The sequence below is a fragment of the Gymnodraco acuticeps genome, unplaced genomic scaffold (assembly GCF_902827175.1).
Source record: "Gymnodraco acuticeps unplaced genomic scaffold, fGymAcu1.1, whole genome shotgun sequence".
Lineage (NCBI taxonomy): Eukaryota > Metazoa > Chordata > Actinopteri > Perciformes > Bathydraconidae > Gymnodraco > Gymnodraco acuticeps.
Genome location: NW_022989944.1, coordinates 87,044 through 105,452, shown reverse-complemented (window position 1 = coordinate 105,452; position 18,409 = coordinate 87,044). Strand labels below are relative to the sequence as shown.

Here is an 18,409-nt window from a genome sequence, read left to right as displayed (position 1 = left end):
TCTTAACTCGAGCAGCTGCGTGATGGAGTACTTCAGCGTCATACAGGTGTTGTGCCAAATGATGCACCCCCGCCGTGAAATGAACCCCTTGTCACGGGAACGCGCATTTGAAAATAAAACGTATAGTCCGCTATTCTGTTGTCCCTCTCGTTTTATTTTATTTTAGCGTTTTTTTAATGGTAATTTTCAGACTTATATGTGAGTCGTTTAGTGGTAGCTCACGTCTTGACTCTTGTGGTTAAACGTTTCGCTCCGTATTTTGATGGTTGGGGTGTCAAATCCTGGATTTTGCATTCATTCGTCACTTATCTTTCAGTTAATTTTTTATTTAATATATGTTTTTATTTAATTGTGACATCCTGTCTGTATACTTGTGCTTTACAATGTATTGTCTAATTTTACATATTTGTCATATAATAATTTAAATATATGTTTACCGATGTTACATAGACTTTGTCAGCATCTTTTGCATTACAAAGATTACTCTTTTACCTTGTTTTGTTAATTATTCGGGTCTAAATTAGCTAATGGATTTTTACATCAAGTGCTTGAGGGTCAGGAGGACATGATGCAGAGTTGGTAGCTGTTTGTGTTTACCACGGACCTGTCGACCAGACAGTGGCGGCCGGCCCATAGGGGCGCCAGGGGCGCCGCCCCCCCTCTTCCCACATTAAAAAAAAGTATATATATATATATATATTTAAAACATTTTAATAAACAAGGTAAATATTATATAATTGGTATCAGTAAAATGTATAATCTACAATAAAATCTCGTTTAAAATTGTGTTACGATGTCTAACGTTACTGATAAGTCACATGTTTCCTGCCTGGCCTTGCCCGTGTATCATTACCCTCTCTCGTCTGGGCGTTATTCACAGCGCCCAGACGAGACATTTGGAGGGACTATTGCTCTAAACTGGAAAAAGGGCCTCCCCCCGATAAAAAAGGATAAAAAGACCTTTTGAAAATTGTAACTTGTTTTTAATGTAAAAGAAACCAAACGATTATTACATTACATACATAAATTGAACAGTAATTCACATCTCATAACAAAATAAGCTAGGTGACTACTTGCATTCGGTGACTTGATTTTAAAAATGAAAACCAGGGACATTTTTTGTTTTGCGGTCCCTATCTCATTAAAATATCTAATGTTAGTAACTATTAAAGACAAAATGGGGACAATTCTGTTCTAATGTAGTTTGACCATTGTAACTGCTGTGCAAAATAGGGCTTCTATAATTACCTTAAATAAACTCACTAATGAATGAAACCAGTTCAATACGCATTATTCTTATCATTCTTTATGAGCGCAGTAACGGTAAGGTATCTAATTACTTATTTATTTAGTATTCCATAACTTAATAACAGAGATGGTCGAACTAAAGTAGAGACATGGCAGAAATCCTACAATGAAGCGGGCAGTGAACTGTTCTCCCGTATGTGAGAGGGCGATCAAGAAAAGAGAGCGAGTGGCCCATTGAGGGAGTTTACAGCTGAAAAGACACAGAAAGACAGAAGCACAATAACAAGTATATTTAGGTGTTGTAAATAATAATAAAGGTTGTAAATAACCGACGGTATCAAGAATAAGTCCCCTGGTTTGTCCATTATACCCTAACTGCCATGAGACAACTCAAAATCAAGTTTCCAAAATCCGACACTGAGGTGGTCTTAACGCACCGGCAGATGACAGCGCTGACAAAGTGTGTTTCCCGCAGCGAGACGCTACAATACTAATTGTGGGTTTATCATGTTGATTCGGCCACAACAGAAAAAAGAAAAACAAACTCTCGCTCTCTCCAGAGGGGCAGGTCAGCCAAAAAGGTCAAACGGGCCGTTGCCCGGGCAACATTAGCCCGTACCTGTGCACGTCCCTGAGTCTCAGCTTGTTAGCTAAGCTTGTTTGTGCATATCCGATAAGTATATCGATTGATTTATACCTAGAGTGCGTTACATTTTTTTCGCTCAGGGCTCATTTTGATGCTTCTTGTGAGACTTGTGTTTTGTTTCGGTAAACATGGTTCATATCATCAGTTAGCTGAGTTTCTTCCTGTTAAATGAGTGGGACACATGAATAGTTTATTACATTTTAAGAAGCCCAGAGACACAGTTTCGTGAGAAAAAAAACAGGGGCGAAAAGCCCCTTAACAGGTTAAATGGGAATTAAATAATTTTAAGTAATTTTGAGTGTTCCCAAAGCCCCGGTGTTCCAACCCAGTCTCACATCTAAACGTGTAATAACTACATTGGTCCACAACTTGGGACGTAGTATTTCTACAAAACGCCTCTGAAATTGTAGGATCCCTACGTTTTTTTCACCATTCATTTCCAATGGCTGGCATCTATGTCACGTGATCTTCACATTTCTCCCTGCAGAAAAAAAAAACATGGCCGAACTTCGTTTTATTCTCGGTGTAAAATGCCTATTTTAAAGTTAGTTTGGCCATTAAAATGCGTTTTGATGTCATTTGATGCGAGAAATATGAGTTGTTATTTCAGATTATGTGTGCAGTGGATGTACATTGTTTTTAGTTTGCTAGTTATTACGAAGATTACTTCAGGAAATTGTGTCCATACAACGTTTTCATTGTTACCAAGGTGGTTGCTAGGGACGCTGCTATCGATATGATTTCTGTTATGTTGTGTAACTGTTTAATGGTGTTATCTTTATTGCTACCCCCTTCCCCGTCAATGTATAGTGTTGGTCCACAGCGCAAACGTATTAGTTTAACAAAATCCGCATCTAAAATTGTGGCATAGATACGTTATTTTCCCCTGTGCAATTCTCCAACCCAGTCTCACATCTCATCGTCATAAACAAATACCGGAAACAGACGTAGGCAAGATCCTCAGCTCGGTGATTGGATGGTGTTTATGTGATGTGAAATCCGAAAACGTTTAAAAAAATAAAATAATACTTTATTCCGAGTGTTCTTGCTTTTCTCTTTGAAAGTCATCACATAACGGCATTGTAATACACGGTTCGGCTGCATTAAATATTATATATCTGCCGTAGATATTTATTTATAGAGCCCTGATCAGAAGACCTTTTGACTAACTGTAAGAAATGCCGCCAAAACTGAATACGTGACGTGGATCATAAATATATCATCAATTAAACAACATCTTACATTTATTTTCACACTATACGTCTCCTTGCAGTATCAACACTAATTCGGCTGACTTTTATATTTGATCCAATTGGTAGATAGGCTGTATTTACACCAAAACGGTGCACAGCTGATTTAAAGGGACACCTGGTGGTTAAAGCACGTTATTGCATTTTATTATTTGTATTATTAGATATTAATAGGATCCCTATAAAGTATATTCATTACTCGTTATTATCTACTAATAGTTAATTAAAGACTGTATATAATTACTATTTTGCACATCCCTTTCAAGATTTCAAGATGTTCTAAGGTTTATTATATTATACACAACTACGGTGTGTAGAGGAAACTTCTGTGTAGCTATGCAGTGGGAGTCACCGACTCAGGAAGGAGACACGGGAAGAGCAGTAGCTTTGATGTCAAACACATGATGGTTTATTTGGAGTTAACGGCCGGAGGATTCACATCACAAGTCCAAGAGTCAGAGGTTCTGACTTCACGGTAGAGTTGCCACATCAATTCTGAAGAACTCTACCCCAGACCCATGTATTTAGCTAGTTCAGAGAGCATCATCAACATGCTGCATAACAAGATAGAATGATAACACCTCTATCAGCTGACGCCAACAGGCAGGAACAGGGAGACAAAACACTGAGAGCACAGCAGCCAAGGTTACAGGTGCCTGTGCTCAGTCAGGACAGTTTGAACTGATACACTGGGTCAAAGTTATGGGCCTTGGAAAATATTTCCACAACACGGTGTAGTTATGCAATGAATGAAAAACTTGGGTCACAGGTTCCTCAACAGTGCATTACAAGACATCTATCAATATGTGTGTATGAGTGGGACACATGAATAGTTTATTACATTTTAAGAAGCCCTGAGACACAGTTTCGTGAGAAAAAAAACGGGGGGGGGGAAAGCCCCTTAACAGGTTAAATGGGAATTAAATCATTTTAAGTAATTTTGAGTGTTCCCAAAGCCCCGGTGTTCCAACCCAGTCTCACATCTAAACGTGTAATAACTACGTTGTTCCCACTGTACTGTTGCACAGTTTATATATGTAGAAACTATGCAGGACAAGGTGTTGTTGGAAGTTTTGGAAGATTCATAGCTAACCACACTGAAGATTATGGAGGTATTGATCAGTCTTCTCATATTTTTAAGCCTCAATTTAAATTGACATCACCAGAAGTCATAATTTAAGGGGGCTTTTCTCAAAAAAATTGTACCGGGGGATCCTCCCGGACCCCCCTAGTATTGTTTGGTCACCATTTCCACAGCCCCATCTAAAATATTTTCCACCAGCCGCCACTGCGACCAGAGATGGGGAAAAGAGCCAGAAACACAGAAAGATCCACAGCATGGCAGATGATCGAGCTGGGAATAATTCTTTGTGGTAGTTGTCGCTGCTGGCGTAGCAGCTAACGTTAGTAGCCACTCGTAGCTTAACGTTAGCTTGTCCAGCCGACGAGGGATTTGCAGGACAAAATTGGTTGGAGGGTTTGATAACTTCCTGTTGGAGGGTTGTATCGCGCAGTGATCTCCTGCTGCTCTCTCTTGGTCTGTGTCATGAGGACAATGCTGCAGACCAGGGCAACAACCTGTCATTCAGACACAGAGGGAGGAGGGGAGGTGAAGAGGAGGGATGGGAATAAGAGCCAGGCTTCCTCACCCGGGTCACACCAGCCACAGAATGAGTTTCGATGTAAGACAGGTACCAGCCCAGGCTAGAAATGAGCATGCAGCTACACAAAGAGATGCTTGTGTGGAAGGCAAAATGATATGAGAGATATGAAGACACTTTAAGAAAAAATCCAACCCTTTTATATGTGTTTTTTGACTGTAGAAGGGCAGATCAGAAATAAAAAACTGAGGTTGAAATTATAATGTTTTTATGCAACTGGTGGGACAGCAAAAACATAATTTACATGTGTTGGTTGAATAGTTAGTGGAGAAGTTGATTTATAATGTATTCACTATAACTATAACATTTCTTTAAATTCAATTTATTTAAAAAACATTAAAAATGTAAAAGCTTGTTCAAAGCCATTGCTCTTTTACTATGACTGCTGTAGTTCCCAAATAAAACATGTTTGTATGTGCTTTACTATAACATTTATTAAAATAAAAAATATATATCAAGCACAATATTATTGACAAACTATTGCACTTAAATGTGTCTGCTGTCATTCCTTAAAAACAAATTAAGGTTCTTAAATATGTGCATTATTTAACCAGCTTATTAAAAAAGCCATTGTTCTTTTACTTAAATATGTCTGCCGTCATTTCCTTCTGTAGTGAATAGTAAATCTATTCACATAAGCATTTGTCGTGTTTTATGGCGAGGGATTCCTTTCCCATGGAAACGACATATGGTGAGATGTCAGATTTGACGTAGAGCTGTTGAGGCATGGAGAGGTGATATACAGGTGAAGATTGTGGGTTGGCCGGACCGTGTCTATTGGAGCTACAGCGACATCGTGTTTTATGGCGAGGGATGCGTTTCCATGGCAACAGCCTATGGTGAGATCTCAGATTTGGCGTAAAGCTGTTGAGGCATGGACCGATGATATACAAGCGTAGTTTGGGGGATGATCGGACCGTGTCCATTGGAGTTACAGCGACATCGTGTTTTATGGCGAGGGATGCGTTTCCATGGAAACGGCATATGATGACACCTCATAATTGACGTAGAGCTGTTGAGGGTAGGACCATTAACCATTATCTGAAGGCCCAATCCCAAATCACCCCCTCCACCCTACCCCTATACACACTCTCCCTCCGTTTGTGCGTTCGCACGGAGGGTCCGCCATATTAAGTGCTGTTCCAAACCAACGAGTGTGGGGCGGTGTGTAGGGGGAGTGGGGGCTATCAAGCCCTCAAACAGCGAGTCTGCAGTGGTGCTGACTTGAGACCGGTCTCTACCTGACCGGAGTCAACGCTGTGTGTGTCCGTCAGGAAACAAGCTGTTAACAAGTAGTTCCAGCAAACATCCACTGATAAATTGCGATGTTAACAACCTCATGATAACCTCATATGTTTTTAACCTAGGATCATACCTGTGTTTAGTCTAGAAAAAGGTAAATGTGTGCATTTTATTATAAAGTTGTGTATATTTACAAACTGTTGCAAAAACTAGAGTGGATCACGGCAGCGGTAGTGTTTCAGCTGATCATGGTGAACTTCTTTCACTTTGGTCTTCGGCCCTTTCTGGATGCGATACACCAGATCATCCAAGTGTCCCAGAACGAAGTATAGTCCTTCGTACGACGGGAGAAACCTCCTGACTTTGTTTTTGTCTCTCCATGTTCCTTTAATCAGGTACCAGCATCACCAATATGGTACTGTGTGCGACAGCCGTTTTTGTCGTATTGTCTCTACGTTTTACAGACTCACCAAGGGCCTTTCCAGCTCCAGGCGTTGTCGGATATGCTGGACATATTCAGGGGCTGAAGGGAGTGTGCCAGACTCTTGGGGTAGACCAGCTACCAGGTCCACCGGCTCGCTCACTTCCCGGCCAAACATCATGAAGTTGGGGGTGAAACCAGTTGAACTGTGCTTGGTTGCTCTGTAAGCCATAACAGCATAGGGGATCATGATGTCCCAGTCCCAGTGGCAGCACTCAGCTGTTGTGACCAGTATCTTTTGTAGTGTGGCATTAAATCTTTCGACTTGGCCATCAGATTGAGGTCTGAAAGGTGTTGTGCGTGTTTTCTCAATGCCAAACAGCTTACACATTTCCTGAAACACTTCAGATTCCAAGTTTCGGCCTTGATCATCGTGCAGCGTCTGTGGTGCTCCATAACGACACACCCACCCTGAAACCAGCACTTCAGCCACAGTTACAGCCTGCTGGTTGGGAAGGGGGTAAGCTTCCACCCACTTGGTAAAATAGTCCTGTACCACAAGCACATAACAGTTTTTGCGATCTGTCTCGTTCAGGGGCCCCATGATGTCCAAGGCGATGCGCTCCATGGGGGCTACCCTGACAGTGCCCATTGGAGCTTGTGGTGTCTTACGGGGCCTGGCTTTGGATGCGCAGCTGGTACAGGTGCTACACCAGAGGGCAACGTCTTCTCTCATTCTGTACCAGAAGTATCGGGTCTGCAGCCGGGCCACTGTGCGCTCCACACCAAAATGTCCACCTATTTGGCCGTCATGCATTTGTTCCATGACATCAGGGTGGAAGATTCGAGGCAGCACCACTTGTGGATAAAACTGTGTGTCATCTAGGCAGTAGAACCGCCTAACCAGAATTCCTTCTTTGAAGTAGAGACGCTTCCACTGGCTCCAATATGTTTTTGTAGCTGGGCTGCACGGGGAGGCCTATGTCTGGATCAGCCATAGCCATGTCTTGAGCCTGCAACAGCCCAGTAGTGTTGTTGGTCGTAGTCCGGTAGATTATTCCAAAATTTACATTGTCAACCTCAGCAGGTTGAGAGGCTGTCTGCGTTGCTGTGCAGCCGGCCAGGCCGATGAACAATCTCAAAGTTGTATTCACCCAGTCTCTCCAACCACCTGGCAAGCTGTCAGGTGGTTGGAAGACACAGCTTCCGGTCTTCCAAGACCCGAACGGACAAAAAGACGTGTTGCAGGCACGAAACACACTACCAATAGAAATACATTGCTTTGAAAATCGTTCTGTGTGACACGGAAAAAAAAGGGGGAAATCGTGTTGGTGAACACGAATCAATAGATTAAATGTCGTGACTATAACACGAAATGCCGTGAGACTGGGTTGCGTTTAGTGCAGTAATTCTGTTCAGTTTTGGATAGTTTGCGACTCCCATAGGCCAGCACAAGCTCTCTGCCCTGCTGAACCTGAGGACAGCGCCAATGCCCACATCGCTTGCATCTGTCCAGTATCATGCTGCCTTGGTCGGGTGGATAACCCAAAACTGGTGCTGTGGTTAGCAGACGCTTGAGCTCGTTGAATGATTCCTGGCATTCTTCACTCCAGTGAAAACGGGCAACAACAGAAAATGTGTTTAACCCTTCAGTTTTCATTATTTAGCTAAAGAAAAATGATGATACATTTGCTTTTCAAACACACACTCAATGGCCTTGGCTCATTTTCTATGAAGAACATATCAGAACACATTTTCAATGACCACCCACTGTACCCCCCCTCACACATTTATATTACATACAGGATGACCCGGGGCTAACAAAAGTGTAGACATTGTGTGTGTGTGTGTGTGTGTGTGAGACTTTTGTGTTTCTTTGTGTTTCTGCCCCTGCCATTCAACAAGGTTGCAACATTGTTGATAAATTCAAGCAAGGACACATGTCTGCTCTCACATTCCCGCATTATGTTTTGCGTGAATCAATGTCTTTTTTTTTCACAGTCTATCCCAACTGTACATTTGGGCCGAGACACAATAAATAAAGCTTCGCCAGTTTGGGTCCTTATCACAACTGATCAAGATGGCCAAAATATTCTCTGCTCAGAGGGCCTGACAAATGGTTTTGGAAGAGAGAGAACCATTTGATGATGATGTAGAGCACATGTGTCAAACTTCAGGCCCTTGGTGGATTTAATTTCGGCCCGCAGGATCATTTGTCATTTCTATTAGATCTGGCCCGCCGGTATATTGCACGCACACCTTCACTCCATCCTGAGGGTCTCCTCCGCTCAGAGCCTGAGCCCAAACATTGATGAGCTTGCACCCAAGATGAGATGCCAAGTATCTGAACTAGCTTCACAGAGCAGCACACTGAGTTTACATGGATGTTTCCTTCTGCACTTTCTCTCTCACGACAACAGGGCATGTTTGGTTTTCTCTTTGAGGGAAATAGTTTTGTTGAAGCTGTTGTTGGCCTGTGGAAAAATGTAATCATAAGAAATGACTCTGGAAAAGCTGCAGATAGAGCCATAAGAAATGAATGCAACTGATTATTTAATGTTTAATGTTGTTTTTATAGGCAATCATTTAAGCTTTGTTAGTTCCAGGTTTAATATGTGCAATAAGTTCATTTCAATAAGTTCTGCAATAAACATTGAACCAGTCCGGCCCTCGACTAGTACCCATTTTTTTTATTTTGGCCCACTGTGTATTTGAGTTTAACACCCCTGATGTAGAGGAAGAGGAAGGTGTTTCAGAATGTGAAGATCACATTTCTGAGAATTCTGAGTCTGACAGTGACTTTGAAGAAGAGGATGAGATTGAGCATCAGCAAAAAAAAGACGAGCCACAGGACCAGCCGGTCAGCGGGCAAAAAACAAGTAGCACTTTAATTCATTAATGTGATCTAAGAAATGTAAAAGGGCAAATATAAACCATATATGCTATTTTAACATACAATAGTTTGATTATGTTGAATTGAAGCCCAAAAAGGCAGCGACCCACGAACACTGGCTGAGTAACAAAAATATGAACACCACACAAGGGTTAAGTAAATAAAGAGTGTGCAAAACGATATGAAATGTAAATGCCAAAATACATGGAATGGTATTTATGTTTTTAGAAAGTATAGACTTGTAAAACACTTGTATTTTCCCCCTACATCTATTCATATCTCCTGTAGGTGTAAACACTTAAGAGGTGTGTTTCTCCAGCAGTGTGTTGGTGCGATGAACACATGACACAGGTCACCCTCACACCTTATTAATGCTCTTTGATCGAGTGGGTGTTCCCCAGAAAACAGAGTTAACACATGAGCTGTCATGAGAAAACACAACGTGCCAGCAGAGGCTCCGGGTAATTAAATTAGCTAGCAAACTGTAAAACCGTGTCTGCACAATATTCATCTATGTTACCAGGATGTAGGCCGATGGAACGGGAAATCCTATACAACTACAACAATACATGTCTTTAAAATCAGACAAAATATGTGTTCTAGTTGAATATCTTGGCTTTTTAATGACTGTTTTTAATGTATTTTATAATGTGTTTCTGTCTTAATATTTATTTTTGCATTTTGAATTGCCTCATTGAAATGTGCTATGGAAATAAACTTGCCTTGCTTTACTGCACTTCAAAAAAATGTAAGACACTTCTACTTCACTTTGTGTGTGTGTGTGTGTGTGTGTGTGTGTGTGTGTGTGTGTGTGTGTGTGTGTGTGTGTGTGTGTGTGTGTGTGTGTGTGTGTGTGTGTGTGTGTGTGTGTGTGTGTGTGTGTGTGTGTGTGTGTGTGTGACCACGAAGACACAGTGACCGTTCCTCTTTTAAGTATCCTCCCCCTCTTTAAGTTATGTTAGGTTTTCCACTGTAAATATTGCAACACAACAGCAGCTGTATTTGATTTGTGTTGCTTTTGTTTGAAATTCATCACAACTTCTCACCCTTCAAGATGGAAATCCCCTTCACTTCAGACGCTATGTCGTGTAAAACCCACCAGGGGGCGCAAACACATTAAAAACAAGGCTGCTGTAAATCTTCCCTTCAGAGAAATCACATCAGAGACTGAGAACTCTTTTCATTTGTGATTTGATTTCTGCATCAAAAACGTTTGGTTATCTACATCTGTTTCTCTCTGCTTTCTATTAACACATCAAACCTAGAAATGTACTTGGCTATGTAAAAGGACGTTAACCTGAATAGGTCAAGAGTTTTCTTCATATCTATATACCTAATTAAACGCTTATATAATTATTACTAAACTATTGCGCTTTTGGTAAATGTATAAACACGCAAGAGTCATATTGTATTATTGTATTAACAATTAAATATGTGCTTTTGCCTGACAAAAATGCATATAAAAGTTACATATATGCTTTAATTTAGGCCTATATGAAGAAAGACCCGAATATGTTAAGTGTTGTCAAATTTGTTTTAATAAATTAGAGTCTACTCAAATTATTTCTAAAATTGAGAATCACCTTAAACTGCGTGGAAAATGTGAAAATAAGTCCTCAACTTTAGCATTTAACATACTTATTATATTCCCCTATATCTTATTTAGACCTGTAGAAAAAACTAGCTTCTATTTTGTTTACTTTCTTACCAATTTGTATTTATTTTTTATTTCATTTTCGTCTGTGTCTCTTATATTTTATAATTATTTACAGTTTTAAAATATCAAATGGCTGTGTTATGAACAGAAAAATACTAACATTTTGAAATACGTGAGAATAAAGGAGGAGGAGGAGGGGGGCGTCTCTCTGGGAATCGTGGAAAAAAAAAGTAGGAGAAGGAGACGGAGGAAACGCAGACCTCAGATCAGCCCGCCTCGTCTCACCGTCCGCCTCTCTGCTCAGAGCCTCCGCCGACAAACTGACCCTGGAACAGCTCACCGGGGCTCCCTCACACAACCAACCGGGGACTCAGAGAGCAGAGGAAACGGTGTTCGTCCGCAGCCAAGAAGACACATCCAGAGCAGACCACGGTGCGATAAGAAGGGACTGGAGACCAAGGAACAACAGAGGGGTTTATTACCAACAAAAAAACACATGAATTGATCGACGAAGAGGAGGAAAAACGACTGCTTTGCTTCGCTTAAGGAGAAGTATCCCGCTAAGCTAATTCCCAACGTTTTCTATCTTTGGCAACGGTGCTACATTTATAAAGGGAGCTAGCGGAATGTAATGCTAGCATGCTAGTTAGCTAGCTAATTAGCTTGTCAGGCATCCAAGAGTAAGACGTGTGATCATATATTCAAAAATAGGTCACGTCGTTTTTTTTATTTAAACTCTTTTTTCTACTTAATGCGCCAGAGTCATAATGTTCAGCATTGAAGTTGGGAATTAAAAAAAAGAAGAACCAGCTGCTTATTATTATTGATGTAAATTAGGGGGATCCATTGTAATTATATCAAGGTATAGACATACACGTTTGTTTGTTTTTTGACTGGAGGACTGTCTTGCCGTCCAATGTTAATGTCGACCGACGTTGCTTCTATAATGCTGCCCGTTAGTCGGGGGGTAATGGAGAGAGACATTGATACAGCAGCCGGGACCCTCGCTAACACGACCGGGGGTCCGGGAGCTTCTGTCCGGGGGATGAAGCGAGGAGACCCGGAGCCCGACGCCCAGACAGCGGCTGCCCTGACGGACCTACCCGGTGCGGAGTGCAAAAGACCCAGGATAGACGGCACCACTGTGGTCGACATTGGGCAGGTAAGAGTGCAATTATTAAGCTTCCATGTGTGCATTTATTCCCCCAAAGTATCCTCTACCCTCCCCTTTCTCCTTCTCCAGTCAAAGCTTTTGTTCCCAGGCATCAGCATGGGAGTGATGATAATGTTTTGACAGCCCCCCCCCACGTCCTTTTCTTTCCCCCACTCATCAACAACGTAATCATGCATCATTGCAGCAAATGGAAAATCCTTTAATTGTGATAGATTCTGAACAACACACGTACAAAGTGTGAGGCTGCAGTTGCTAGAAGCCAGACAAAGGTAATATGATACAGGCTCCATTGCCATGACAGACCATTCATCATGCATGTCTTCCAGAAAGTAAGCCCTCTCCTTCTCTTGGTGTTTTTCTTTCATTCTTATGTATGAAATCACCCAGACTTGTGATGATAATTCACACTGCCTTTGAATCTATCTACCTATCGCCCCCCCTCCTTCCTTGATTGTCGCTAGGTGTTAAAAAGAGAGGCAGACATGGATTGGGGGAGGGGTCACCCCACGTGAAAGACAAAGAACAGAGCCTTTTTTGGGGAAGGGGGCTCTAGGGGGGCCCTCCTTAACACAGGTCTCCCCTGCTTTCATGACTCGACTGCTGAGGCAGCGTCAACCGCCTCCACCGTACTAATCTGTGTGTATTACAGTAAACCCGTTGACTGGATCCACCGCTTTTTATTCCTCACACGGCGCACATCATTCCTACACCTACACATGCTTTCAAGTGTCCTTAATCCAGCAGCACGAGGAGGGAACATTTTAGCTGACGTTTGGTGTTTTTAGTGCAGGGAAAACAGCGCTTACAGTAGAGGAAGGGCACGGTTTGAGGTCATCTGCAGGTAATTGAATCCAGAGGGAGCTGGGGAATGCTTTTAATTGGCTGTGAGGCTGACCTACTGCAATGACACACACAAAAAAGGGTCCCTGGTATAATGCTCAGCTTGGGGTGGATGCTGATGATGGGGAAAGGTTGCAGCCCGCCAGCAAAGATGATGTGACAATGAGCAGTGTGGCACGGGGGGGGGGGGGGGATCTCGCTGCCCATCAGCCGTATTGATCGCTGGGCATCGGGGGGTCACGGTGGAAATATGAGGGGGAGGATTGTGCAGGGAGATGGGGGGAGAGTTGATGGATGGAAGGTGATGCACATAGGAGAAAAGGGGGGAGGAGGTGCAGGACAAAGAGGACCATATTTGGGTTTACTATGGAAAAGAAAGGGACTCGGACATATGGCCGTGAGGGATAATATGTAGGGCTGCTGGATTTGGAAAAAATAAGAAATTGTGAGGATGTTAATGGATATTGCATTTGTGATTTCATTCGGTTTATTAGGAGTTATTGTTATTGAAATTATCAATAAAATACCGATATTTTTTATCAAGAAATGTATACAAAAATATCATGGTGTGAAGAGAATCTGTCTTAAACAAGTCTGTAGACTACTAGGGCTTCTCTGCAGCTCCACAATACTTCATTCAGATATTTTCAAATATTTAGCATTTACAAAATACTGCACTAACTGCGATTTGGATAAAGATTTGATTCATTTTGCAGCACTAAGTACAGTAGAGACAACATACCAGGAATATGTGGCGGGCTTGATGGATTCATGTGAGGAGGAATGAAGGATGGAAGCTAGGAGATAGGGGACAAGAAAAGGGAATCAGAAGGATTACTTTGCATCCATCAGGGAGAGTGATAACGGAGGAGAGGGAAGTGATGGATGGGGGAAATGACACCATCAGTTGACTGGGGTGGGGGGGGGGGAGATAGGCTCTGAATGATGGAATAACACTTAAGGCAAAAGGGTAAATAAAATAGAAGATGACATTGAGGGCTGATGCAGTCGCGGTAGTCTCATGGAAATGTCTCGCTGCTTTGCTCGAGATGAGGAAGAGGAGTTCAGGGGATGTGGTTTCTGGGGCGATTGTGGCTTGGGGTATTGTTGTCTGCTAACAATGAGAGTTTTTGTGTTGAAGTGTCCTCGGGCAAAATACTTGACCCCAAGTTGCTCCCGGAGGCATTTAAAGCGGACCTATCATGCAAAATGCACTTTGTGATGTCTTTTATACATAAACATGTGTCCCCGGTGCGTCGGGGAACTCACGCAGCGTCCGAAAATAAAACCCTCTCTCTTTTCCTCCGTACCCAAATCTTTTAAAAACGGGGGTACAACAAGTGGATACAGATTTGCTGCCAATCTGACGTCAAATCGGCGGCGGACCCACAGAGAGTTGCTATCAGAAACAACGTCCGTGTTTTGGACGTAATCTCGTCTTTGTTTACATTAGCAAGCCTCGCTAACACTCAGAGCTAACCTGTACTGGAGAGCACATGTGTTTTTAAAAAGCAGGAAATAAAAAGGAACTCACCTTGTGATAAACCTGCAAGAGAAAAAGCATTTGAGCTCCGTACTGTTTCAGAAATAATCCTTGATGTGGTTTAGAACAGGATGGCGTTTTATCACAGCAGAATTTAACTTTATCTCCGGTAGAATTCTGATCAGGCATTAGCTCCGCCTCCTCTTTTTTTTTTTTTCAAGCTAAGGACCCAAAATCCGCGTTTCTCTAACAGGGCTTCAAAAGAAGGGTTTGAGCAGTATGAGGCATGGCTACAACGGGTGAACTGTTTGGTATTTTAAGCACAAAACTTCACAGACATGTTTTGTATAGGTATGGCCCTACAATATATGTTTCCAATATAGCATGATAGGTCCACTTTAAATAAGTCGCTTTGGATAGAATCATCAACTAAATAACATGTCATGTAAATGGGATGCTCCTTATAGTTTAATGCAACGCAACAATAGAGATATGCAGAGATGAAGTATTTTTTTACGTAGTCTTGGAAGCGCTCTCTTGACAAAAAGCCAATTGTATTTTGGAATATTGTAGAAAAATAAGCTTTTGTTATTGTAGAACAAAATGTGAAATATCTTCAGCTTGTGTTAACCACAGATTCTATTTCAGGCAGTTAACGAAAAACACATTTGACTTTGTGACGGGTTAACTTCATGAAGTGCTAAAATGCTAACTCATTCCCGTGTTCTAGGACTCATTCCCACTCCACCCCTATTACCATACTATCTCCATTGAGAGCAGTAGATTGCCGACCTTCCTGTCTGACTGTAAATCAGGACTGTAATAATAAATGAGTGCAGCCTCCTCCCCCTTTTGTTGCTCGTGCCTCATACAAACCGCAGACTCCCCCCTCCAACACACACACACACACCCCAGTACCCTCTAGCTGTCCTCTGATGTCTCCCCCAAGCGTTTTTCCAGATTGCTAATTGACTCCGGTTCACAGGCTTTTTTAGTGATATAGACCCCTCCCCCCCTTCCACTCTTTCTCTCTACTGTCCCATCTCCCCCCTCCCTCTCCTGCCATCTTTGATTATCTTCCTCTTTTTCAATCCACTCAAACCCTGATTGCGATTTTACGACTGATATCTTGATTACGATATTGGAAGGATGTGGACATTTTTGCATTCATCTCATTTTGATTAAACATATGAAATATAAAAAATATAAAATGGTCATTTTTAAAGAGGGCCTGTACCAAATGTTTTTTTCTTTTGTTAAGTTTGTAGTATACTATTTGTAGGCCCATGGCTCTCCTTTCATGTGGTGAGTTATATAGTTTTATTTGACATGTAAATGGTCTGCAAAGGCTTAAATCCTTAAAGTTTTGGACCATAATGACATCACTATGTAACAGTCACGCACCTATTGGCTAGTGCTCCAACACATCGTACGTGATAGGCTAAGGGGCGGACTTATCTAAGCAGTTGACCAATCACTACAGAGCCGGTCAGCTAACCAATCAGAGCAGACTGGGCTCTGGTTTCAGACAGAGGGTGAAAAGAGGTGCTGCAGCACAGACAGTATGAGAACAATAAAGAGCTTTAAACATTAAAGCATGGAGACATGTCACAGGAGTAGAGACACTACATACTGATATACACCTGAACATCAGCAGGAGAGGACTCTTTAAAGTAGAGACACTACATACTGATATACACCTGAACATCAGCAGGAGAGGACTCTTTAAAGTAGAGACACTACATATTGATATACACCTGAACATCAGCAGGAGAGGACTCTTTAAAGTAGAGACACTACATACTGATATACACCTAAACATCAGCAGGAGAGGACTCTTTAAAGTAGAGACACTACATACTGATATACACCTGAACATCAGCAGGAGAGGACTCTTTAAAGTAGAGACACTACATACTGATATACACCTGAACATCAGCAGGAGAGGACTCTTTAAAGTAGAGACACTACATACTGATATACACCTGAACATCAGCAGGAGAGGACTCTTTAAAGTAGAGACACTACATACTGATATACACCTGAACATCAGCAGGAGAGGACTCTTTAAAGTAGAGACACTACATACTGATATACACCTGAACATCAGCAGGAGAGGACTCTTTAAGAACAGTATTTGAGTAAATATACTTCATTCAACTTTAGTGTTACTCCGTTTCATATATTCTCTGTCTCTCTAATGCAGAATAATGTGTGTTTTTCAAGACACATGGTCCTTTAAGCAAATAAACCTGTCTCAGTAGAGACACTTATCACTAATATCATCCTGAGAATGATCATCATACGGCAGAGTCCTGCACGGGTCTGATCTTCAAGACCCGCTCCCGCCGTTGGATTTCGCTCTTGAGGAAGTGTTATTGAAAATGCTGTATTCTCCGCTGGAGAGCTTCACCTCAGCCATTTCGAATGTGGCGCGCACAGCAGCAGATTGATGCGCTGCAGAGGTTATGATTATGCGCGGTCCCGCGGGGGAGAGGTCTGAGGATTTTAAACATTAAACTAAATGATTATTATTTTAATAAATTTATTATGCAATACCCGCGACCCGACCCGCATCATCTTTGTTTTACCAGAACCGAACCCGGAACAAAGTGTTTGAAAAAATACCACCCGCGAATCACCTTTTTTGCGGGTCACCCGTTGGGTACCCGCGGGGACACGACCCGATGCAGGACTCTGTCATACGGCCCCTTTAAGAAATATTGAGCTTATTTCGATTTCAATGCTTCTGTCACCCCCCCCCCCCCCAGATCCACCTCTGTGTCATCTCTTGTTTTCCTTCCTCGTCTCCTTCCTGTCTCCTCCTCCTATCTTTCCCGTCTCTCTGTAGTATGGATGCTTCTTCCCCCGGAGGCAGCGGTGCGGTCCACTCTGTGTACAGTTGATAACTCTCTCTCTCTCTCTCTCAGAGCCGATTTGTCCTATCGTTGGCAGTAAAGAGGCTTTGTGTCGCGCTAACGAGATCAAAGCTCATTTCGGAGAGGGCATTAAGCACTGATCGCTTTAACGGGCCAGAGTGACGGGAGGGGAGGGGGTGGGGGGGGCTCAGAGTGGGTTAATATGAACGGACAGATCACTGAGATTATTATACCAGGAGTGAGTTTGGGTTTCAGAAAAGCTCTACATAATCACTTTCCAATACATTTAAGCTGTGCTTGTTTCTGTTGGACACTTAAGAAAACTTATTTTTCTGCCTAGTTACGAAACGAGAAAATGTAATCCGTTATTTTAGTCCAGTGGTTGCAACGGTAAATGTTTTGAGGCCGACTTTTAACTCCTTACTTCTATTTTTCAGTATTAAAATACGAAATTCATGAAGGAGGAAAATTCAGTTTGTCAGTTACTTTAAAATAAAAATAATTTATAAAAACATGAGAAGTTTACGGAAACATTTGCAAAAAATGGGGTGAAATAAAAATGTAGGATGAAGAGATAAAGAAATTGAATACAAATATATATATGTATATATATATATATATATATATATATATAGTACAAATGTGCACATTGTAAAGTATATAACAACGATAGAAATATAGAATTATGTATATTAAAACAATAATTATAATTGCGATTATTAAATTATTAAATTCATTGACTTTGAAAACATCCATTTATTGGATGAAAACATTTGAACAGTATGTTTTTAACGGTTGATTACCCTGAACTTTAAGTAGAATTCAACTGAAAAAGTAATAATAATACAAAAATAATCGTTTTATTTCAATTACGTTGTTTTCGTAATCGTTGCAAGCCATAATCGCGATTAAAATACGATTAATTGAGCAGCCCTAATTAAAACATATACAGTGGGTTATTTAGTTTTTATAAAGATATTTAGGTCTCCCTTAAGTAAGGTAAAAGTCAATTGCA

General features: G+C 41.6%; 1 pseudogene; it reads left to right on the top strand.

Moving 5' to 3' along the window:
• Nucleotides 1-11,264: 11,264 nt before the first annotated feature.
• The window catches only part of LOC117542509, a 77,375-nt pseudogene continuing 70,230 nt past the window's right edge, over nucleotides 11,265-18,409 (top strand).